The sequence below is a fragment of the Bos grunniens genome, chromosome 6, assembly GCF_055505025.1.
Source record: "Bos grunniens cultivar Pamir isolate PY7600 chromosome 6, Bosgru_T2T1.0, whole genome shotgun sequence".
NCBI classification, from domain to species: Eukaryota; Metazoa; Chordata; class Mammalia; order Artiodactyla; family Bovidae; genus Bos; species Bos grunniens.
The window spans coordinates 14,630,184-14,655,954 of NC_141170.1; the positions used below are offsets into that span (position 1 = coordinate 14,630,184).

General features: G+C 49.5%; 1 protein-coding gene across 7 annotated transcripts in view; it reads right to left on the bottom strand.

Moving 5' to 3' along the window:
* Positions 1-24,051, bottom strand: part of JAKMIP1 (janus kinase and microtubule interacting protein 1) — a 156,612-nt gene extending 132,561 nt beyond the window's left edge. For 2 of the 7 annotated variants that reach the window (XM_086407506.1, XM_086407503.1), the window contains exons 1-2: positions 23,700-24,045; positions 16,610-16,800 (exon numbers count right to left, since the gene is read on the bottom strand). The gene's annotated coding sequence lies outside the window, so the exon portion shown is untranslated. Of the gene's footprint in view, positions 1-16,609; positions 16,801-23,699 lie in introns of all 7 variants that reach the window. The other 5 variants (XM_086407508.1, XM_086407510.1, XM_086407505.1 and 2 more) reach the window with 5 other exon arrangements.
* Positions 24,052-25,771: the final 1,720 nt, after the last annotated feature.

Below are 25,771 nucleotides of genomic sequence, written 5' to 3' on the forward strand. Positions count from 1 at the left end.
AGAGTCAGTCTGCATGGGTCTCTTGAGGCCTGACTCCTTTCCCTGAACGCTAAAAGCAGCAGTTACACCAAGAGCCGCCATATATGAGAGCCTACTCTATGCCAGGCAATGTGTTGGGGATACCCATCTCAATCCATCCTCAAAACCTCCTTGTGAAACAAGTAACAATATTATCCCCATTTGACATATAAGGAAACTCAGGCTCAAAGAGGTGAAGTCGCCTGCCCAAGGTCCACAGCTTGTTTAAGTGGCAAAGCCAGGACTGAACCCAGGTGTATCTGACTCTAAGGCCACTTTTTAGGTGCCTAAAGAATTGTCAGTTTTGTCTTCTTTCCCCAGGACCCAGCACTATGCCAGGCATGTTCTTAGAAGGCATCCAGGAACATTTTTAGGAAGGAAGAGCAAGGCTCCTTCCTGCAAATTGTGCCATCACCTCCAAGAACAAAGAATACTGACAGGATATATCAAACGTCACCAAATTAATAGCAACGCTTATATAAAACAGTACAACTTTTTCAATCATGAGAAACTTTCAATATCATCAGAAAACCACCTACTTCAGTTCCCTACTAAACATAAACACAATTATTGATAAAATTGCTACTCGTATTCAGGACCCACGTAACAAAATTCTCATCAACTAGAGGAATGAGAAATAGGAAAAGAAGTTCGTCAAGGCTGTATATTGTCACCCTGTTTATTTAACTTCTATGCAGAGTACATCATGAGCAACGCTGGACTGGAAGAAGCACAAGCTGGAATCATGATTGCCGAGAGAAATATCAATAACCTCAGATATGCAGATGACACCACCCTTATGGCAGGAAGTGAAGAGGAACTGAAAAGCCTCTTAATGAAAGTGAAAGTGGAGAGTGAAAAAGTTGGCTTAAAGCTCAACATTCAGAAAACAAAGATCATGGCATCCGGTCCCACCACTTCATGGGAAATAGATGGGGAAACAGTGGAAACAGTGTCAGACTTTATTTTTCTGGGCTCCAAAATCACTGCAGACGGTGACTGCAGCCATGAAATTAAAAGACGCTTACTCCTTGGAAGGAAAGTTATGAACAACCTAGATAGCATATTGAAAAGCAGAGACATTACTTTGCCAACAAAGGTTCGTCTAGTCAAGGCTATGGTTTTTCCTGTGGTCATGTATGGATGTGAGAGTTGGACTGTGAAGAAGGCTGAGCACCGAAGAATTGATGCTTTTGAACTGTGGTGTTGGAGAAGATTCTTGAGAGTCCCTTGGACTGCAAGGAGATCCAACCAGTCCATTCTGAGGAGATCAGCCCTGGGATTTCTTTGGAAGGAATGATACTGAAGCTGAAACTCCAGTACTTTGGCCACCTCATGCGAAGAGTTGACTCATTGGAAAAGACTCTGATGCTGGGAGGGATTGGGGGCAGGAGGAGAAGGGGACGACAGAGGATGAGATGGCTGGATGGCATCACTGACTCGATGGACGTGAGTCTGAGTGAACTCCGGGAGTTGGTGATGGACAGGGAGGCCTGGCGTGCTGCGATTCATGGGGTCGCAAAGAGTCGGACACGACTCAGTGACTAATCTGATCTGATCTGATGAGAACATGGTGAAACTTCCTTTAGAACATTCTGTGCATGTGAGGTTTTCCTTTTTCTTTAGCTTTTCACTGTAAAATCTTCCCAGATCCTGAATGAGAGAGAAACTTCGAGGTGGGAAAGAGCAATGGAAACCAATAACTGTGCTGCAAGGGAAATAAAGCATCATGGCAGCACCAACGCTCCTCTCCCATCAAATAGAATTTGATACAATTCAACAAATATGCACCCAGTAGTACTAATCGTAACAGTCGCTGATTATGTAACAGTCTATACTAGAAATTCTTCCAAATGCTCCAAATTCTCTATAATTCCACAACCCCATGACATGGGTATTATTAGTGCCCCGATTTAGTGTTCAGGCAGAAAAGACAGAAGTACTTTGACTGGGTGACATAGCTAGCAAGTAGGTGTGGGAGGCTGTGCCCAAGTGGTCTGGTTCCAATGTCCACATTTTTACCGGCTCTGCTATGTAGCTTCCAGGTGTCAGATATTGTGCTAGGTTGTAAAGATAGAGCCACAGGCAAGCCCAGGCACTGCCTCATCCAGAAAAAGTCAAAGAAACTATGTTTATAATAAGAAGCCACAGCCATTCTGCATACCTGGGGATAGATGGGTGCCACTCCTTAGGCAGCAAGAAGGCATCAGGTCTTTACATCCATAATCCTGGTTCTCACGAGGTCCTGGAGAAGCACAGGTTGTTTTCCTCATTTAATAGGGACACAATTTCAACTGCATGCAAGTAAAGGACTTGCTCAAATCCTCACCTGAATACAAAGTGTTTGCTCTTTCTGCTGCTATTTCTTGCTGACTCTTCACAAACTCCCTGCACCATTTTGGAATCTCCCCTTTGTTAATGTACAAGGGCCCCTTAACAAGTCCCAGAAAAGGCCCCAGCCATCAGGCCATTTCTCTCTCACCTCTCTTGAAATGAGTCACATAATCACACCGCTGAGAAGAAGCAGGGTGACTGGTGACTTTCAAGCTAAGAACAACTTCTTTTGTGGTTTCCACATCCTTTGTACACCAGCCACTCAATGGGGCTCGATATGCTTAGGGCACTCCTCGCCAGACAACTACAGAGCACCTGCTGTGTGCACAGTTGGAGGAGGGGCACACAGAGCTCATCTACATCCTGGCTTCTCTCAAGAGAATGACTCCAGAGCTGCACAGGGCTGAGCTGAAACAAGCGGGGTGAGACCGGGGGTTTGCTACAGGGCTGGGGTGCCTGGACCAAGAAGAACGTATGGCCAGATTACTCACTGCCAGGTTACTACCATCACAGGGAAGGAAGAGGCTTAAGGATGACGTCATCTGGTGCAGACATTTGCCCAGTCCCTTGAATGTGATGGCTCAGGGCTGTGTGTCCCAGTGGTGACCCCACCCGCATGAGGAGTTCAGCTGAGTCAGGGAGGCAGGCGAGGAAATGAATGTAACAAGCCCAGGTGATAACTGCAGACCTGGGGCTGTGGCTCCCAGGAGAGTGTGAAGAAAGAGACATCTGACATGGACCCTGGCAGGAGTGAAATGCAGACATGCAGACAAGGCAGCAGGGGTCTAAAGAAGGTTGAATGGCATTGAGGCAGGAAGGGCAGGAGCATGCACTCCATTCATTCATTAATTCATTTGTTTATTCACTCATTCACTCAACATTCCAGTGGCTGCCCATTTCCAGGCCCTGTCCTGGGCACAGAAGCCTCAGACACAAATCCCACCCAGGTCCTGGACTCCCACCAGTGCGGAAGAAAAACTATGAAAGACAATAGCCTCACAGTTTGGCCAAGTTTGGGACAGAAAGATATGCAGGGCCTAGGGAGTCAGGAAGTACCCGAGGGTATGAGCCTGAGCCACCTTTAGAGGGGGCAGAAAGGGTGTGCTATGGCAAGAAAACAGATGTACAGAGACAGGAGGAACGAGGGCAAACTCAAGGAAGACAGATTGTTACATAAGGCAAGGGGCAGTGTTATGGACTGAATGTTTGTGTCCCCCAGAAATTCATATGTTGAAACCCTAATCCCCAATGTGATGGTATTTGGAGATGAAGCCTTTGGGAAGTGATTAGGCTCACATGACAGGATCAGTGTCCTAATAAGCAGACACACAAGAAAGCTTACTTCCTCTCTCTCTGTCCACTTAACGAATGCACAGTGAGAAGGCAGCCACCTACAAGTCAGAAGAGAACTCTCACCAGAATCAGCCAGCACCTTGATCAGCCCCAGAATTGTGAGAAATAAACTTCTGTTGTTTAAGCTGCCCAGTCAATGGTATTTTTTCTTATAGTAGCCAGAGCAGATGAAGATAAAGGATGAAAGCAAGAGCATCAAGAGATGAGGCCACAGATGTCTTGACAGGGGGTGTGGGCTTCATCCTAGGACACAGGGAGCCCACTGAACAGAGGGGTGACACAGCCAGGTGTATGGTTTCTGAAAGACATCAGCCTTTCTCGGTATGACTGATCATCCTTCCAAACACTCCCAGTAACCCAGTAACCCAAGGTCCGTTTTGAGGAAGAAGTGAGTGGGCAGCATCCTTAGATTATCCTTGGAGAGCACTGGACACTCAAGGTCTGCTCACAGAGACCTGGGAAGTGAGTGTGGTTCTAATGTGGCTCTTCTTCCAGCCTGGGTCAGCTCCATCAATGACATTCCTGGAGGTGCTTCCTTCCCAGAACATGGTCCTAGGGATGTGAGGACATTTGGAGGCTAAGACGGAACAAACAACCCAATGTGATATACTGAGGAGCAGATGGCAACACAGAGACACAGGTGTCTGCGAAGAGATGGCGGCCAGTACTGATGCTTTTGAACTGTGGTGCTGAAAAAGACTCTTGAGAGGCCCTTGGACTTCAAGGAGATCCAACCAGCCCATCCTAAAGGAAATCAGTCCTGAATATTCATGGGAAGGACTGATGCTGAGGCTGAAGCTCAATACTTTGGCCATCTGATGTGAAGAGCTGACTCACTAGAAAAGACCCTGATGATGAGAAAGAGTGAGGGCAAGAGGAGAAGGGGGTGACAGAGGATGAGATGGTTGGATGGCATCACCGACTCAATAGACATGAGTTTGAGTAAACTCCAGGACCTGGTGATGGACAGGGAGGCCTGGCGTGCTGCAGTCCACAGGGACAAAGAATTGGACAGGACTGAGTGAGTGAACAACAACAACAAGAAGCACCTAAGAGAGCAGACCATCAGGACTGCGGGGCACTGGGAGAGGGCGACCAGGCCTGGGTACCAAACCACATTCCATGGAGCCCTGGTCCTCCCTGAAGGTGCTTAGGGATCTTAAAGATCAGGGTGTTGGAGCAACAATGTTTGATTCTATTTTTCTTTTCTGGTGCAATAATTTTAAACTACAGACAGAGCATGCAAACTCAAATGAGATGCACACCAAAAGACTCCAGCACATGGACCTGGCTACTAGGTGAACGCTCAGCTTTGTTTATTTCTTGGTGTTGAGACTTTCCTATCATGTCCAGGAAAATGGATCCCCAAAAGGCAAGACAAGTTGTTGACAAAAACGCTACCATTTGCAAATGTGGTGGGTAAAAGATTCTCAAACCAGAATAGTTTCACACCCACAATAAAGCCCAAGTAACACTCCAAACTTAATTTTGAAAGTTGTATTCATCAGACCAACCTCACTGTTCTCACGGGCTGACTCATAATTTGAAACGCTGTAAGTTTAAAGTCATAAAATAAATGTGATGGTAAATTAGTTCCTCCCTGTTTTGTATATTGGGGGAGGAGATCAGCTGTTAAAACAATTAAAAAAAAAAAAAAACCCGCTTCATTATTACAGATGGGGAAACAGACCCAGACAGAGGGAAGGGTATTGTGTCATTCTACTATTATCTTTGATTATCACCCTTGCTCAATGGGCTTCAGGAGAGCAGAAAGCAAGTGTCCAGCACACAGCAGGCACTCCACAAACAACTGTGTAGAGGAAGGACCCCTGCAGAGCATTACAGGCAGGGGGTGGGCAGAACTCAAACCCAAGCCTGTGACTCCTGGCTCAGGGTTGGTTTCACACTCCACTGCCTTCACTCCTTTCCTAGAAATGATGAAGCAGTCCACGCCCAGCACCCTGAGGGACAGAGTATAGAGTAACAGGGCCAGGCCTCCTTCTGCAGGAAGCCACTGACAGCTGACACACCCTTCACCCTGAGCACCAATTTGAAATGTGTGCTTGCTTAGGTGGTTTGTTATTATTCAGTCGTCAAGTCACCTCTGAACAGACTGCAGCACACCAGGCTTCCCTGTCCTCCACTATCTCTCAGAGTTTTCTCAAACTCACGTGCACTGAGACTGTGATGCCATCCAACCATCTCATCCTGTCACCCCCTTCTCCTCCTGCCATCAATCTTTCTCAGCATCAGAGTCTTTACCAATGAGTCGGCTCTTCCCATCAGGTAAAGTATTGGAACTTTAGCTTCAGCATCAATCCTTCCAATGAGTATTCAGGGTTGATTTCCTTTAGGATAGCTTCCCTAGTAGCTCAGTTAGTAAAGAATCCGCCTGCAATGCAGGAGACCTCAGTTTGATTCCTGGGTTGGCAAGATCCCCGGAGAAGGGATAAGCTACCCACTCCAGTATTCTTGGGCTTCCCTTGTGGCTAAGCTGGTAAAGAATCCGCCTGCAGTGTGGGAGACCTGGGTGCGATCACTGGGTTGGGAAGATTCCCTGGAGAAGGGAAAGGCTACCCACTCCAGTATTCTGGCCTAGAGAATTCCATGGACTGTATAGTCCATGGGGTCGCAAGAGACGGACACAACTGAGCAACTTTCATTTCATTTCCTTTAGGATTGACTGGCTTGACCTCCTTGCAGTCCAAGGGACTCTCAAGAGTCTTCTCCAGAACCACAGTTCAAAAGCATCAATTCTTCAGCACTCAACCTTCTTTATGGTCCAACTCTCACATCTGTACATGTTTGGGTGGAGAACTACCCTTTACATGCTATGAATTAAGGTCCCCTAGTCTTACCTACTGGAGAAGGCAATGGCACCCCACTCCAGTACTCTTGCCTGGAAAATCCCATGGATGGAGGAGCCTGGTGGGCTGCAGTCCATGGGGTCGCTAAGAGTCAGACACGACTGAGCGACTTCACTTTCACCTTTCACTTTCATGCATTGGAGAAGGAAATGGCAACCCACTCCAGTGTTCTTGCCTGGAGAATCCCAAGGATGGCTGAGCCTGGCGGGCTGCCGTCTATGGGGTCGCACAGAGTCGGACACAACTGAAGCGACTTAGCAGCAGCAGCAGCAGCAGTCTCACCTACAGATCCAGCAAGATGGTAAATGTGATTCATCCTTATTGGAGGGAATCAGCCAGTTGCCAGCTATTTTAGAAACAACCCGACTGTGTAACTACAAGAGAAGTGGGGGACCAGTTCTGCCTACTCTGATTCTGAAACTGGAGGGAGGGCGGGTATCAGAACTCCCCAGACAGATTTAGTTAAAACCCAGATTTCTGACTTTTAACCCAGTGTTTCTGATCCAGCAGCTCAGGGTGGGGCCTGAGACAGCGCATTTCTGAAACGTTCCCAAGCGAGGATGCTACTGCTGGTCCAGGACCCTCCTTGAAGAACCACTGCTGTAATCTATTCATTACAAAATCTCCTTAGTGTGACTCATTAAGGCAGGTCATGGAAGCCTGGACAGGTAGGTCCTCCTAAGACGGGGAGGGTGGAGAAGGCAGAGGACTAGGCATTCTAAGAAGTGAGCAGTGTGAGCAAACACGCTGGAAACGGCGGGTAAGGAAGTCCGTAGTTCACTGCGGTCCAAGGGGTAACGAGGAGCAATGGAGGATGAGGAGGGAGAAAAAAGCAGGGGCTGGAGATGACAGCCTGACAAGGGTGAAACTGAGCATCAGCTGTGGACCAGGCCCTGTGTTTGCTGCTATTGATTTCCAATTTCATTGCACTGTGGTCAGGGAACACACTTTGTATTATACCTATCCTTTGAAGTCTATTGAGTTATTTGACAGCAAAGCATATGGTCTATCCTGGAGATTGATCCATGGGCACTTGAGAAGTATATTCTTGGTGAAGAACTGGAGAAAAGGGCAACTGTGTGCACTCTTGGTGGGAATGTAAATTGGTGTAGCCACTATGGACGACAGTATGGAGGCTCCTCAAAACCTTAAAGGTAGAACTATCACATGATCTGGCATTTTCTGCTTCTGGATATTTATCCAGAGAAAATGAAAGTACTAACTTGAAAACATATATGCACCTCTATGTTCACCGAGGCATTATTTATAATGCCCAAGAGATTGAAAAATCCTAAGTACCCACTAGGTTGTCCACTGGCGGCTAGTTCCCTGGTTGTTCCCTGGTGGCTCAGACGGTAAAGAATCTGCCTGCAGTGTGGAAGACCCGGGTTTGACCCCTGGGTCAGGAAGATCCCCTGGAGAAAGGGAAAGGCTACCCCCTCCAGTGTTCTTACCTAGAGAATCTCATGGACAGAGGAGCCTGGCGGGCTACAGTCCATGTGGTTGCAAAGAGTTGGACACGACTGAGCAACTAACACTTTGACTTTCAAGTGTCCATTAGTGGATGAATGGATAAATAAAATGTAAAATAGATAGATATAAAATGGAATATTATTTAGCCACAGAAAAGAATGGAATCTTGCCATTTGTGAGACATGGATGGACCTTGAGGGCATTATGCTAAGTGAAATGAGTTACACAGAGAAAGAAAAATACCACATGAACCTCACTTATATGTGGAATCTTAAAATAACAACAACAAAACCAAACTTACAGACACAGAGAACAGACTGGTGGTTGCCAGAGGCTGGGGGTGGGGGGTGGGTACGAGAGTGGACAAAATGGGCTAAGGAGGTCAGCAAGCACAAAGTTCCAGTTACAAAATACAAAAGTCATGGGGATGTAACATACAGCATGGTGACTACAGTTAATAATACTGTTTTGTATATCTGAAACTTGCTAACTATAGTTCGTAATACTGTGTTGCATATTGGAAACTTGCTAAGAGAGAATATCTTAAAAGTTCTTGTCACAAGAAAAAAAAATTTAAGTAACTATATATAGTGACAGATGTTCACTAGACATTGCAGTTATCATTCCATAATGTATACAAATATCAAATCATTATGTTATACACCTGAAACTAATGTATTATGCCTCAATTATACCTCAATTAAAAATATGTTATTTACACACACACACACACAGATCTCCCTGGTGGCTCAGATGGTAAAGAATCCGCCTGCAATGTGGGATTGATAAGTTCGATCCCTTGGTTGGGAAGATCCCCTAGAGGGCATGGCAACTCACTCTTGTATTCTTGCTGGGAAAATCCCACAGAGAGGAGCCTGGTGGGCTACAGTCCATAGGGTCGCAAAAAGTTGGACGTGACTGAATGACTGAGCACAACACATATATACACATACGTATTCTGATGTTGTTGGTGGAGTATTCTATTGCTATCTGTTAAGTCCGATTGGTTTATAGTGTAGTTTATAGTGTAGTTCAAGTTTTCTACTTCCTTACTGTCTTCCTTACTAGACAGCTAGTTGTTCTATCCATTACTGAAAGTAGGATATTGAAATATCCAACTATTACTGCTGAATTATCTACTTCTCCGTTCTTTTCAATTAGTGTTTGCTCCATATATTTGGGTGTTGTGCTGTTAGGTGCGTATGTGTTTATAATTGTTATATCTTCTTGTTGAATTTACCCTTTTATCATTCAGTATCAGTATCAGTTCAGTTGCTCAGTCGTGTCCAACTCTTTGCGACCCCATGAACTGCAGCATGCCAGGCCTCCCTGTCTACCACCAACTCCCGGAGTCTACCCAAACCCATGTCCATCGAGTCGGTGATGCCATCCAACCATCTCATCCTCTGGCATCCCCTTCTCCTCCTGCCTTCAATCTTTCCCAGCATCAGGGTCTTTTCAAATGAGTCAGCTCTTCGCATCAGCTGGCCAAAGTATTAGAGTTTCAGCTTCAACATAAGCCCTTCCAATGAACACCCAGGACCGATCTCCTTTTGGATGGACTGGTTGGATCTCCTTGCAGTCCAAGGGACTCTCAAGAGTCTTCTCCAACACCACAGTTCAAAAGCATCAATTCTTCGGCGCTCAGCTTTTTTTGTAGTCCAACTCTCACATCCATACATGACCACTGGAAAAACCATAGCCTTGACGAGACGGACCTTTGTTGGCAAACTTATGTCTCTGTTTTTTAATATGCTGTCTAGGTTGTGTAATTAAATGTAAGTATAAAATATCCCTCTTTATCTCTGCTTTTTTATTTTAAATCTATCTGGTATGATAGCAGTGAGTAGGGCATGGCAACCTAATCCAGTATTCTTACCTGGAGAATCCCCATGAACAGAGGAGCCTGGTGGGCAACAGTCCCTGGGGTTGCAAAGAGTTGGACATGACTGAGCGACTAAGCCCACACATGGTACCAGTATAGTCACTGTCGCTTTCGTATAGTTGCTCTTCGAATGGTGTATATTTTCCCGTACTTTTATTTCCAATCTATTTGTATATCTGAGTCTAAAGAGGTATACACCTGTAGACACCATAAAGTTAAGTCATTTTAATACAGTCTAACAATCTCTGCCTTTTGATTGGTTTGTTGAATCCATTCACATTTAATGTTATTAATATTACTGATATAGTTGAGTTTACATCCTCCACATTACTTTTTGTTTTCTATATGTCCCATGTCATTTTAGTTCCTCTATTCCTCCTTTACTATGTTATTTTGCATTAGATGAATCAAACCAATGTCACAGCAAGAACTTCAAAGAGCTAACTCTTTTTAATTCAGATACAAAATTACCTCTCCCACAATTTTTAGGTTCTTAAATGGTTCACTTTCTAATCCATCCTGATTTTTTCTCTCTGGTTCCGGTAAACAGAAGCAAATCAATTACTCACCCAGTAGTCATGGAACACCAACTATAATAATGTCCATTACCAGCTTCCTGGGGTGGAGAATTTGAGGCTACAGTTTGACCTTCCCACACAGAGGAGAGATAGAGCCATTCACAACATTTTGAGGATCCTGTTCATGACATGTGATGATGAGAAGTGTTATAACAATTCAGTGCTTCAGACCAAGGTGGAAAAGGATGGTTCCACAGGTATTTTCAAGTGCCATGGCATTGCTTTCACAGACCTGGCACAGATGCTAACAAAGATCTAATGAGCAAGAGACTGTTCTACAGCTGCAACAATGAACAGGTAAGACACCACAAAATGATCAGCGCACATGCCTGCCTGGGAGTGTTAACACCCCTCCCCACCACCTCTTAGTTTACCTACAAAGCCCTCTGCTCCAGAAAGTGAAACTACAATCCAGGAGCTTATGAATTATGAAATCCAAAATTTACAATGTATGTTGTAAACACCTGAGGTTTGGGGCACCCAGAACTCCTCCCCCATCTTCTAGCTGGGGCACTCCCAATTTCTGATATCCTCTCCAGCTACAGGATTATTTATGTATTTTGGTATGAAGTATCTTGCATCCATCTTGCTAGTGGTAAAGAACCCACTTGCCAATGCAGAAAACATAATGAGATGTGGGTGCCATCCCTGGTCAGGAAGACCCCCTTGAGGAGGGCACAGCACCCCACTCTAGTATTCTTGCCTGGAGAATCCCATGGACAGCTATAGTCCATAGGGTCACTAAGAGTGGGGAATCAACTGAATGGACTTAGCATGCATGCATGAATGTCTTGCATGCACCTTTAGCCATGTCTATAGAAAACTCAGGGGATCTGTAATGCCCAAGCCCTCATAAACTGGACTCGTCCTGGGTATCTGGAAAATTTCTAGGGAGAGACAGATCATGCAAGTAAAACACCCATTTGCCCAATAGTTTAAACAGATTAGGCAGAATCCGGGGGGCATCCAGGCCTTTGTTCAAAATAAGGTGTCTGGTGGGCAAAAGAACCTCTTCTGGCCCTGATTCTGAAAGGCTCCAAGACTTGCCACAGAAACTTAATTGCTGCCAGGCTTAATGAGCTCACTTGCCCAGCTGCCCTGGCACACGACGCAGCCCTGCCAATTTCCAAAGAGAGATGTGCCTTCCAGAGCATGTTCTGAGGTGCAGCTTTGGAGAAATGGAAAAATCAGACCACTTTAACAAGAAGTATGACCTGTGAACACAAGAACATGGTTTGGATTCTGAAGAACAGCTTTCCAACATTTTTTTTTCTGCCCTAAAGTAAAAGCAGGCTGCACGGTAAGGCAGTGAAACCCCCCTGTGCAGAAGGAAAACCTTATTAAGTTTCATAGAAGCTTCACTCGTGAAGGTAATGGCAACCCACTCCAGTATTCCTGTCTGGGAATTCCCATGGACAGAGGAACCTGGCAGGCTACAGTCCATGGGGTCACAATGAGTCAGACGTAACTTACAGACTAAACAACAACAGAAGATGCCTCACAACTGTCATCTCGGGACTGACGGAACAACCAGGGATGTTTCAGTCGCAAGTACTGAGGCATCCAAGGTTTGGAGAGTTGATGTCACTAGAGGTGGCCGCTGCCATGAAGGAGTGGGGCTTATTAAGGGCAGAATGGACTCGATGCAAACAACAGAGAGAAGAACCAACGGCACTCGGTTAAGGTCCCTCCCAACACTGACATTATAGGCAGATGAAACATACTCATTTTTCATTTCCTGGCTCAGACGTGAAGACAAATCAGTCATCATACTATCAACACCAAACACTGAGGCTAAAGGCCAAAAGCTATTGACCACCCACGGTGGCCCGACCCTGTGCCGGGCTATGGGAGGCCCCCTGTGGACCAGGCAGCATCTCCACTTCCTGGAACCTTCTGTCTAGCAGGAAAGTCCGGCAAATCACTGGCAGCTGGAATACAGAATCCAGGGCAGCAGGAGCCCCAGGGACACATGCAACGTGGCCTGCAAATGTGGAAGTACTGTCAAGGAAGGTTTTCTGGAGGAAATAAGGCTGATGATGGACGCTCAGCACATGCAGAGGATGTTCATCAAGTGAATGGGGTAGGGAAGACTAATGGGCAGATCTGCCAGAGGGACCGGCATGTGCAAAGGCTGGACCCCCTCAGGAACGGCAGGCAGACAGTATGGCTGGATGCATGCTCTGGTGAAGGCCTGGGAGGACAGACGCAGGGGCAGGCCCTGACACCCTGCGCAGAGCAGGAGGAAGCCTCTTTAGTCTGTTCCTCTGCCTCCAGGCTCTTCCTGTCTTAATCCAGCCCCACTGACTTCATTCACTGTATCTTCACTTGAAGATCAAGCTGATAGGTCCCTCCTGGGGCCCCACCATCCAAGCTGGGCTTTGGAGCCTGCAGGGTTTCACAAGCGGGGGTGGGTGAGGGAGCTGTTGTAGGCAGAGGCAGCTGGCAAGCAAGGGTCTAGGAGAAGGGACAGTGCTTAGGAGAGGGGTACCATTCACTGGGGGAGATACAGGAAATGAGCTGGAAGCAGGCCACGGGGGCCTTGAACACAGGTGAAGGTGGCTGCACTCTTTTCAGAAGTAATCAGCAACTGTCAGAGTAGCCAGAGATCTGACCCCCCATCCCCACCACTTCGACTTCCACGTGGGCAACCTCAGGTAAGTCACTCGTTCTCCAGCAATAAGTGCGGCCCAATGAGGGTTGGAGAGGAAGACTCACTGTCGCCCGCAATAACCCATTTTCACTTACACGTGTGCAAGGCCCACCCCTAAGCCCCCACCCAGCAGGCGCACAAGGTCAGGCACCTGCTGGCAGGTGTGTGTGTGTGGAAGATGAGAATGCCCCTGACCCGTGAAAAACTGGGACAAAGCCTCCCTCGGCATTTCTCCACGTGAAGCACACGCACCTGGCCGGGGTCCGGGTGCGGCCCTCACCACCAGAGCTCCCAACGGTGAAGTGATTTGTCTCCCTCGTGGCTTCTGGCAAGATCAAGAGGAGCTCAATACAGCCTCCCTCCCAAATGCAGAAAGCAGAGAAGATGCGGTCTCCAGCAGTGAAGGCGCACAACACCAGAAGACAGGCTTGCCACGACCAGAGCATCAGTGGCCCTCATCCAATCAGCGCTGACCATGGCGCAGCCCCGCCCACGAGATGCTCAGAAGCGAGATCTCCGTATTCCTGGGCGAGTGAAAGTCGCTCAGTCGTGTCGGACTCTTTGCGACCCCATGGACTATACAGTCCATGGAATTCTCCAGGCCAGAATACTGGAGTGGGTAGCCTTTCCCTTCTCCAGGGGATGGTCCCAACCCAGGGATCAAACCCAGGTCTCCCGCGCTGCAGGCGGATTCTTTACCAGCAGAGCCACAGGGGAAGCCCACATTCCCCGGGGGGCCTCTGAGAAATGAACTGAAAATTCTTCACAGAACATAAAAATTCTGGTACAGTTATTATATGCAGAGGGATGAAAAACGCCAGAACCGCTGAGTGGAGGCGACTTTGAGTAGAGTGGCCCAATGTTTCAGCGCTCTCGGGTCATCCCAAAGTGTTCATCTTGGCTGCCAGTTAGAGCTTATCATGCCCCAGGCTGTAGGTGGATTCACCCCAGCTCTCCTCACAGTTCAGTTCAGTTCAGCCACTCAGTCGTGTCCGACTCTTTGCGACCCCATGGACTGCAACACCCCAGGCTTCCCTGTCCATCACCAACTCCCAGAATTTACTCAAACTCATGTCCATTGAGTCGGTGATGCCATCCAACCATCTCATCCTCTGTCGTCCCCTTCTCCTCCCGCCTTCAATCTTTCCCAGCATCAGGGTCTTTTCCAATGAGTCAGCTCTTCGAATCAGGTGGCCAAGGTTTTGAAGTTTCAGCCCTGACCTCTCCGAGCTAGAGACCCAGCCCTCTTCACTCTACCATTATTTGTCAGGTATCCTTACTTACACCCTTCAGAGAGTAATCACAGTCTTAGTGGCGGGGTTTGTGTTTTATTTGGGTCTCCCCTCTCTCAGACTGAAAGCTGCCATGGGCAGGGACCCAGCCACTCGTGTTCATGGGGCTATGGGTCCTTTCAGGGGCACACAGGAGGCCCTCAAATGTGCAGTGTCATTGTTCGTCATCAGATCGAGCTTCTTGTTTACAGAGGAGGAAACTGAAGCACGGAAGAAATGTGACTCACTTACCCAGGGCCACACACTTCACAAAGGCAAAGCCACCAACCTCTGGAGCAGCACTGTCCCCCCAAATACAATGTGAACCCCAAATGCAATTTTAAATTTCTAGTACCCACGTTAAAAAACATAAACATAAACCAGTGACACTAATTTTAATAATACATTTCACGTAGCCAATATATCCAAAATGGTTCCGTTGTAACAAGTAATCAATGTTCAAGTTATTACTGAGATCTTCCTCATTCTCTTTTTCCCACAAAGTCTTTGAAATTCAGAGTACATTTTCCACTCTCCAGGGCACACGAGCACATGACTTAGGAGACTCATTCACAAGTATTCTGAGCACTACTTTTGGAACCACCAGCAGCAGCAGCGCTAACTAACATCTACTGTATACCGACAGGCTCTGGGCCATCTACACAGTTATTTCTGACCTCCACACTGACCCCAAGGGCTCAGGACACTGGACTTTCTCCATACTGAACAGAAGAAAAAAGTGAAGCTGGGAAAGATTAAGTAACAGGCTCAAGATCATCAAGCTAGCAAGGTGAAGTTAGGAAATTAACTCACATCTGACTCCAAGCGGTAGCAACACATTTCTTGGGCACCTACTGCATGCCTACGTCCTGTGCTAGGAGACAGAAAATATGACAGATTAGGTTCCTGCCCTCACGGTGCTTTCAGTCTAGTTTATGAGGACCAGGGCCATGATCACAAATGGGGAAACAAACCCACTTCAGATCTTCATGTCAGAAGCAACAAGGGGACAAAGGGGACAGTAACAGTGGACGGGGCAGGTGGGCATCTCCCAGGGAAGGGCAGGGAAGACCTCTCCAAAGAGGGGAAATTTAAGCTGATATCAAGGGTGAGAAGAAGCCAGTTCTGGAGCGGGCAGGAGATGAAGAGGCCAGGAAGCAAGGGGCAGACCTAACTGCAAAGCATCTGGCACATTCCAGGAACACACAGAAAGGTGGCTGGGCTCCCTGCCTGTGCCAGCTGCCTCTCTGGGCCACTCGGGTGCCCCGTGCCGGCCCTCCTGCCTCTGGGTACTCCCACACTCTGGCTTGGAAAGTGAGAAATCAATAAACCGTTCTCCAGATATCAAGAGCAAGTCAAGGCTGGAGGTCCCCAGCATAGAACTGGGCAGGGAGGACACATCCACAGCTATCTGATGAGTGTCTGAACAGATGAATTAGTGAGTACTGGGAAGAGAGAGTGGAAACACCAGAACAGAACCTTGGCAGCTAGGGCCCCAGGAAGAAAGTTTTAACACTTTAAGCCATGCTTCAAACAGTCTGCACAATAGCCAAAAGGTGAAAACCTCCTAAGCGTCCATCCTTGAAATGGAAATAATGAATAGGTCACAAAATGTAGCCAATCCTTACAATGGAACATTACTCAGCCTTAAAAAGGACTGAAGTATGGATGCATGCTATGATCTGGATGAATCTTGAGGGCATTATGCTCAGTGAAAGAAGACACAAAAGGCCACACATTATATATGAGTCCGTGTATATGAAATTCCACAACAGGGGAATCACAAAGACAGAAGGCAGGTGGGTGGCTGCCAAAGGCTGGGGGAGGGGGAAGGGGTTTTCCTTGGGGGTGATGAAACTGTTTTTAAACCCAGAGGTATTGGCTGTACAACATTGTGAATATATTAATACTAAATGCCACTAATTTGTATATTTTAAAATGGCTAATCTTGAATTCCAGCTCAGCTTTAAAAAGTACAGGGGAAAGGAGGAAAAAAAAGAATTGTTTCGACAGAAGAGTCAGGTGGTGATTCTGCTAAATAAAATAAAACCCCATGTCTCAGAAAGCAGGTAGGAGGGATCAGCCTCCAGAAGTACCAGAATAGAAATGGAAAAGAGAGAAGATGGACTTTCCAAAGCTAGAAGAAGTAGAAAGCGACTTTACCAGATCACTCTCACCTCCACCATTTGATGCCGTTCAGTCGCTAAGTTGTGTCCGACTCTTCGCGACCCCATGGACGGCAGCACGCCTCCACTGCAGATGCCTGGAATCCTCAGGGTCTGTCCCACAAGGGCAGCAGGACACTCCTCGGTGGTGTGTCCCACTCCCCCCAGGCCTGGGGAAGGGGCCAGGGGCCAGTCCAGGGCTCCTGTATCAAAATACAGCCGAGATGGAGGCTTGGGGGCCAGCAGGCCGAGCCAGCGCATCCCCTGACCTGGCACATACAAGGGCATTACTGCCACGATGGGCGGCCCTTGGCAGCCCCAGGATGGCCGCAACAGAACCTCCTTTCATTCCCTAGAGTGGCCCTTCAGCCAAGTCTGGGCCGCAGGGGAGAAAGGACGGCAGGAAAGCGGCATCCACACAGCACACGGGTCCCCTGGGGTCTAGCTGGGGCTTTAGGATACACGACGGGGCCTGTGGATGATTCCAGGACCTGGAAAGGATAAAGGGACACACGAGCCACACAGAGAGGACAGACCGACCTCACAGCTGTTTCAGGTGTGGCTGTTCCAGGGACAGCATCACAGATACTACCTAGCACACGAGGCTGGGCCTTCCCCTCTGTTCTGCATCTCATCCTCACACCCACGTGGTCTGCAGGGACAGGGCCTGGGGCTATGCCCATTTCACAAATGAAGCCACTGAGCTCCAGAGGGTTCAAAGGGAACAGACCATCATCCACGGTCAGTATGTTGCAGAACCAGCATCCAGTCCCAAGGCTTCCACCAAAGCCTCCTGTGCTAAATTATAATGCTGCTGATGCTTGCTTTTTTCTACAAAACACCCACAAGGCAGGATGGGGTCATGGTTAAGAATGTGACCTGCCAGTTTGGGAAGACGGAAAAGTGCTGAAGATGGATGCAGATGGTGGTTACACAACACCATGAAATACTCAATGCCACTGAACTATATGTATATATTTAAAAGATATTTTAAGAAGTCATCAGGTACCGGGACATTAAGAAACTGTGGAATCGAAATTTTTAACAATAGGTATCATACGGAACCACATTCTCTGAACATGTATAAGATTCAATTAGAAGCTAACAAAAAATATAAATTCTTCCCCTTCTCAAAAAAAAAAAAACATGGGCTGCCAGTTTTGTGACCCCGGGTAGACTTCAGAGCCTCTATGTGCCCACCAATAAAATGAGAAATGCAAGCATCTTCCTCCGGGGTTGTATCCAAGTGAAAATCACTCAGTCGCGTCTGACTGTGTGGCCCCATGGACTATACAGTCCATGGAATTCTCCAGGCCAGAATACTGGAGTGGGTAGCCTTTCCCTTCTCCGGGGGCTCTTTCCAACCCAGGGATGGAACCCAGGTCTCCCGTATTGCAGGCAGATTCTTTACCAGCTTAGCCACAAGGGAAGCCCAAGAATACTGGAGCAGGTAGCCTATCCCTTCTCCAGGGGGATCTTCCCCGACCCAGGAATTGAACCAGGGTCTCCTGCATTGCAGGAAGATTCTTTACCAACTGAGCTATCAGGGAAGCCCCTGGGGTTGTGTTCAGGACTGGGTGAACTCAAACCAGGGAGAGAGCACAGACCAGGGGGCAGCAAACTTCTGCAAAGGGCCAGGTAGTAAATGTTTCTGACTTGACAGATGTCTGCGCCAACTGCCCAACTCTGCCAGTATAGGGCAGAAGCAGCCATAGACAGCAGGTACACAAATGGGCATGACTGGGTGCCAATAAAACTTTATTTACAACATCAAGCACCGGGTGGATGAGCCATAGCTTGTAGATAGTCTGGCCTTTGGTATGTACTCAGGCAATGTTTCCATTAAGGAAAACAGCATTTGTCTCAATTCATTTCCATAGATCTCAGTGAGAGGAACAGTATTCCTTGTGGTTCTGAAAATAAATACTATCACCAAAGACAAGAGCAGAGGCCCCCTCCCCACTGGGGAGCTGGCTCCTCCCTCACTCTGAGAACCCCAGTGCCCTCTCTCTGCTGCCCCATGCAAGCTAAATGGTGTCAGTCGTGTCTGACTCTTTGAAACTCTATGGACCGTAGCCAGTCAGGCTCCTCTGTCCATGCGATCCTCCAGACAAGAATACTGGAGAGGGTTGCCACGCCCTCCTCCAGGGGATCAGGGGATCTTCCCAATTCAGGGATCCAACCCACCTCTATGTCTCCTGCATTGGCAGGCAGGTTCTTTACCACTGGCGCCACCTGGGAAGCCCCACTGCTGGGTACCAGCATGTTAATTACACCCTGGTAATTAAGACCTCCTGGACCACTCCCTCAAGCACTAGTGCCCCTTCCCACTCCCTACAGGTGAGGCTCCTGACCCCTGCCCTTCACACCGTGAGGACCCCAGGACCCCCTTCCTGGCCCTTGCTCCTCACTGCTGACCCACGGTGCCCGGGCTGTCCCTCTGGCTTTGGAAAGGCACAAGAAAAGAAAACATTTTCCGAAGGCATTCAGGGCTAGAGTGACAAGCCAAGGTCCCTCTGGTGGCCAGCCTGCAGGCCTTTTTCTGAGCCTCAGGCTACAGCAACACCAACAGCTACTACTGGCTTTAAGGTAACATGTTTCTATTAAAAGCACTAAGAAGGCTCTTCTGATTGATTTCTCACACCAGTCCTGCAGGAAAGTTGTCTTTCCGTTACAGGAATCGGCGTGCTTCATGGAGCAACACCTAAGCTCTGGACGGAGACCATCCCCCGCCTCCACCACTGCTTAGTTCTTCCAGCTCCATCTCGAGACACAGCCCCTAACAAGGGGGTTCATGCAATCCTTACCCTGCCGGCTGCTAGGCAGTTTAAATTAAGATAATTCATGGCAAGAGTGGGAGTTTAAGCAACCATAGAAAGCTGTTTTCCTTCAGTGAACATCACGAGAAAGGAACTGGGCACAGAGAGGTTAAGTGACTTGCCCAAGGTCACACAGCCAGTAGGGTCTGAGCTGGTTCCTCGGCACACGTCCTGTAACCCAGCCCTGTTCCTTCACAGCCCACCTCACCTAGCTGGTAGCTTCAGCCTATGATCATTATTTTCATTAAGGGTTTTCCCTAAAACAGGGAACCAACCAACAAGGACTTACTATACAGCACAGAGAACTAGGCTCAAAACCTCGTAATAACCTATAATGGAAAAGAATCTGAAATATATATATAACTGAATCATGTTGCTGCACACTTGAAACTAACATAACAATGTAAATCAACTGTATTTCAATAATTTTTTAAAGAGTTTTCCTAAGAAATGGATGGAGATGACTCCAGCAGTGAGCAGGAAAAAGTCCAGACAAAAGAGGCATCAGAGGATCTGCTCTGGGGCCAGTGGACTCTGAGTTCAGGATTCTGGCACCGTTCTCAGCACCTTCTCACACAAGTCTGCACAGTTGGAATTAGTCAACATGGCACCCATCTCTTTCATCGTTCATTCTTGCTTATTGAATATTTAGCTTATTGGCCTGACGATGTTAGCTTGGGAAGGACAAAGAAGGTGAGGGCCTCTAACCTGGGCGTTTACTCTGTGACAAAGCTAAAGGGTTTATTTTTCCAAATCACGTATCACACACTCCTTCATCATCCTGTTGTTGCTGTTCAGTCGCTAAGTCGTGTCCAACTCTTTGGGACTGCATGGACTGCAGCATGCCAGGCCTCCCTGTCTCTCACCATCTCCCAGAGTTTGCCCAAGTTCATGTCCATTGAATCATCATCATCACCACTTATTTAAGTGCCTCGGATGCCCAGAGGCCACACTTCTGATCCCCACACCAATTAAGCCAAAGTCGGACCACTGCCCTTATTTGTACAGGAAATAGAGGCTCAGAGAGGTTAATCCTCTTGCCCAAGATCACACAGCTGTCAAGAACAGGACACCAGTGAGCGCAGCTTCAGGAGCCCTGCAGGTTGGTCCAACCACAGAGGGGAAGGAGGCAGAGAGAGAAGAACCAGGATTCACCCCAGCCTCTTGTCTCCTGCATTGGCAAGAGGGTCCCTTAACACTTAGGGAGATAAACAAACCACAGCACACAGGGGCAACTGCTGTTGGTTAATGCCTTCCTCAGAAACTGTTCCTTCTGCCACTCATCTCCCAGCCTCAACGTGCTCTGTGCACTAAGAAATCGGGCTCCGGGGGCCTCCCTGGTGGCTCAGTGGCAAAGAATCCACCTGCCAATGCCAGAGACATGAGTTCGATCCCTGGCCCTGGAAGATTTCACATGCAGCGGAACAGCTAGGCCAGGGCGCTACAGCTATTGAGCCTGTGCTCTTGAGCCCAGGAAGGAACCGCAACTACTGAGCCCTCGTGCTGCAAATACTGAAACCCAAGCACCCTAGAGTCTGTGCTCCACAAATGAAGCCTCTACAATGAGAAGCCCATGCACCGCAACTCGAGAGTAGTCCCCACTCTCTTCAACTCGAGAAAAGCCCTCACAGCAATGAAGACCCAGCATGGCCAAAAATAAATTTAAAAAGGAAAAAAAAGGGAGGGGGGCTCCATCCTGCCCCCTCCTCGTGAAGCCTTCAAGTTGGAGGAAGGGAGCTGTCATGCTCTCTCTCTCTGCACGTGTCTCTCTTATAGCGCTGACAGTACAGGTGCCTCCCCAGGAAGACAGAGCCCCACCAATCACGTGCTGCCTCTCAGATCTCACTGTGCCTCTCATCTCTGGTGGGCAAGGTCTTCTTAAGGAAAAATGACATAAATATTATACAATGTACGGATATAAGGTTCTGCGAGAGCTAAGTGTGTGTTAGTCGCTCAGTGGTGTCCGGCTCTTTACAACCCCATGGACTGTAGCCAGCCAGGCTTCTCTGTCCATGAAGTTCTCCAGGCAAGATTACTGGAGTGGGTTGCCATTCCCTTCTCCAGGGGATCTTCCCAACCCAGGGATCGAACCCAGGTCTCCTGCACTGCAGGCGGATTCTTTCACCGTCTGAGCCAGCAGAGACGTGAGAGATAAGAGAACCACACAATCTGTTTGAGCAGAATCAAGGAACACCACAAGACTCTCCACCACAGAATCTCCCACCACGAGAGCTGGGATGTCATATGAATAGGAGTTCTCCAGACACACAAAGGAGGGGAAACTTTTGGGGAGGAAACACAGCCTGTGGGGAACCCCTAAATGTGAAGACAATCTGGGGACACAGGGGTGGCGTGTCTGCCTCAGACTTTGTGGCAGGGAGAGGGAGAGGTGGTCCAGGGAAGCCGGGATGGGAAGAACTTGTGAGGAGGTCATGGAGGCAGGGGGAGCTGTAGGTGATTTGTGAAGGAGAAAAAATGGCAATGAATTCATTTGCTGGAACCATATTCTGACCCTTTTGAGGGGCTTCTCGCTAGGACAAGACTCAAGGCAAGAGTGAACACCTCCACCCCAGACTGAACAGGGATGTTTAGCATTACAAACCACAGGCAGGCGTCTCAACAACAAAAGCTTTGCAATCATCCATTAGCCTCCACCGAGTTGTACAAAACAAAGATTGCTCAGAGCAGCAAGTTAACAAATGTCCTGCTGGACAAGCATCCTAGGGGCAGGAAAGAAGGGGGGCTCCTAACCACCCCATCCCATCTCCAAATCTGCCCCTCCTCCTCATCCATTCCGGCTCATGGGAGAGCCACCCACCTGCTCAAGGCCCTGGAAAAGAAGCGGGCCCCTCCTATAGCCTTGGCCCCCACCAGTGGGTCACCCTGAGATGGGAGGCGGTATACCCTTAGACCAGATATTTACTCTGGGTGACTCCCCCTGTGAGGAGCTGAGGCTACCTGCACCCTACTCCAGGACCTCTTAGTCTGATCAGGGAGGCGGAGGCTATTGGATAGGATGGCAGTGTGTCCAGCTCTGTCATACAGGGACACTCAGGTGGGGGGCAGGGGAGGGTGGCCCGCCGTGCTCTCCCTGCCTTCTTCTAGATGGAGCTATCCAATTGAAGTAGGGATGTTCCAAGAGGGGGAACAGCACAAGCAAAGGCCAAGGACAGTGTGCCTGTGAGTGTGCAAGGAAGGGGTGGGGGTGGCGGAGGAGGACCAGGGTTAGATACAGTATCTCTGGAGCTTACAGAGCTGGGCAGAGGCTGGCGCAGAGCCCAGGCCGCCCCAGACGTCCGGAGAAGGGCAGACCAGAGTGTGTGGGGAGGGATGGTGCTGGTGGTGTGTACGCGGGAGGTGGGGGTGGAGGGTGGGTGGTGGCTGCTTTTAGGTAAACGGCTCCAGCGTGGGAAGCAGCCTCTATCAGGGATGACAAGACCGGATCCGCAGGAGCCTGAAGCCAGGAGGGTGGAGTGATGGAGCGAAGGGGCCGGGGGGCGAAGGCGCGGGAGGCCCGAGAGGTGGCTGGCCTGAACGCAGGGCATCCGGCAAGGTGCCGGGCCCCGCGGGAACCAATCCCTGTGCGCCATCTCCGGAGGCCGAGTGCGCCCAGGACGCGCCGGCCAGGCAGGAGGGTGGGTACCAGCCTTTCTTCGCGTTTCTCTAGCCTCCTCCCCGGCGCCCACGTGGGCGGAGCAGCGTGGGGGTGTGCAATGCGTGGGGTGGGGCGGCCTCGCCCTCCCGGCCCCCAGCCTCCAAGGCGCGGCCCTGGGGCTCCATCCTCTGGGCCATCTCGCCCGGCCGAGATCCGGGGGACCCAGACCTACTCAGTGGGTGGGACATCCAGGGAACCGGCCGACCACGCCCCCCCATCCCCCGCGCCACTCCCGGGAGGCACCCGGTGGGTCCCCATCCCCCTCCACAGATTGGGGGCGGAATGGGGAGAGGAGTGGAAATGGGGGTGGCGTGAGGAAGAGAGGCGGGGGAAGCGTCTGTAGGGAGGCGACGCGGAGTCCTCCGGACGGGATACGCCGCAGGGGGATTTGGAAGGGAGTGGGGGATGGGAACGGAAGGGTGGGGAACCTCGGAGGTGAGATGCGAAGGTGGCAGCGGTATTAAAGGGGGCGCGAAAGGCTGGAGGAGGGTAGAGGCAGGTGGGCGATGGGGCGGGGCGGCACCGGTCACTGCCTCCCTTGCCACTGTGCCAGCCCCATCGATCGCAGGGTCCGCGGGTTCCCTTTGACCAGCGCGCGCCTCCCGCCCCCCCGCGCACCTGTACCCACCTGCTCGGTGCTCAGGCCCGAGCCGGGCAGCAGCAGCAGCAGCAGCAGCGGGCGTAGCGAGTGCAGCCCCGCACCGCATCCTCCGGCCGCCCCCTCCCCGCCCCGAGCTACGCTGCCACCGCCCCCGCCTTAAAAAGGACAAAACGGAACGGAAGAAGGATTCATGCAAAATTTAAAAAAAAAAAAAAAAATCGAAAGAAGCAAATGAGAAAGACGGGCTGATGCGCGCGTAGCTCGGCTGGGCGAGGGGCGAGGTGCAGCGACGCCGGGTGACCGTGCTCCGGGCAGCCGGCCGGCGCGTGCCGCACACTCCCGGCTGCAGCTCGCTCAGCCGCCCGCCGCCCCGCTCGCAGCGCGGCCCCGCCCCTCACCCGGGGCGCCCCTCCGGTTGGCCCGTCCTCCTGCCAGTCAGAGGGTAGGGCCGGACGCTTGCCCCGCCCCAGCCCGGGGACGTTGCCGGGAGCTGTTCTGCCGCCAGGAGGAGAGTTTCGAGGAGGCCTGAGTTTGCGCAGTGGACCCGGCGACTTGTGCCCAGGAGGAGCGGGGGTCCCGCTGCTGAGCTCCTCCAAGCTAGCAGCTCTGCCGCCGGCTTAGTCGAAGCTGCTGTTGCAGGCAGACGGCCCCACCTAGAGCTAAGGGCCCCAGGAAACTTCACCTCCATTTTGGAGGGGGTGTATATCACCTGGAACTGTGGCTGTCCGGGGCCACCCATGGTCTAGAAGACACAACCAGAGATAGCGATCTGAAGGTCAGGGGTTAAAGGAAAATACTGAATGTGTCACAGCCAGCAGGTGGCACAGACCTGGTGACTAGGCAAAAGAGCGTCACCCAACAGTAGTAAAATGGACCACGTGATGTCCACCTGAGGCTTGAAGGAAGGGTAGGATTTAGTTAGGCAAAGATTCATTCATTTGCTTTCATTTTATCTCCTTTCGTTTGATCTCCTTGCAGTCCAAGGGACTCTCAAGGGTCTTTTCCAATACCAGGATTTGAAAGCGTCAGTTCTTCAGTGCTCAGCCTTCTTTATGGTTCAATTCTCACATAATGTTACATATTTGAGAATCCAAAGTGTAAGATGGGAAGATGGGCAGAAGCCAGCACATGCAGGCTACAAGAAAGAATTTGTTTATCCTGAGACTGTCTCACCAGGTAAGGGGGTCTGTAGGACCCCTGTCAGATTTGTCTAAGTGTATACATCAGGATAAGCTATGTGGAGCCCAAGTAACAAATGAACCCAAATATCACCATCTTGTTTTTTGCTCACATCCTACCTGAACCAGCAGGGCGCTCTGCTGGCTCTAGTCAGTCAGGAGCCCAAGCTGAAACCATGTACGCATAATATTTTTGGCACTTTGAATGAAAGGTGGCAAATTTTACCAGCTTTTAAAGTTTCCACTTGGAAGAGACATATCACTTGGCTTTATGGCTCATTGGCTAAAACAAGTCATCGGCCATGCCTGACCTGAATCAGGGCGGGAAGGGCAGACCTCCCATGTTCCCAGTAGAAATATCTGTGAACAGATCTAAGACTCTCATTAACAGATACACTGGCTGTCTTTGAATCTCAGACTGAAAAGGCAAGTGGAGATCAAAGAGGTGCGTGCGCATAGCTTCGGTGACAAGGGAAGAGGAGCATCAGAGAGGGTCAGGTAGTTGATTTGGCAGGACTTACTCAATGCTTTATAGAAGGCAATGGCACCCCACTCCACTACTCTTGCCTGGAAAATCCCATGGACAGAGGAACCTGGTAGGCTGCCATCCATGGGGTCGAGAAGAGTCGGACATGACTGAGCAACTTCACTTTCACTTTTCACTTTCATGCATTGGAGAAGGAAATGGCAACCCACTCCAGTGTTCTTGCTTGGAGAATCCCGGGGATGGGGGAGCCTGGTGGACTGTCGTCTATGGGGTCCTACAGAGTCGGACACAACTAAAGCGATTTAGCAGCAGCAGCAGCAGCAGCACTCAATGCTTGGTCAAGAGGCACCCAGAGAATGGAGGCACTGGGGACAGGCCTTGGTGTTACGAGTTGAATTGAGTTCCAAAAAAACCAAACGTTGAGGTTCTAACTC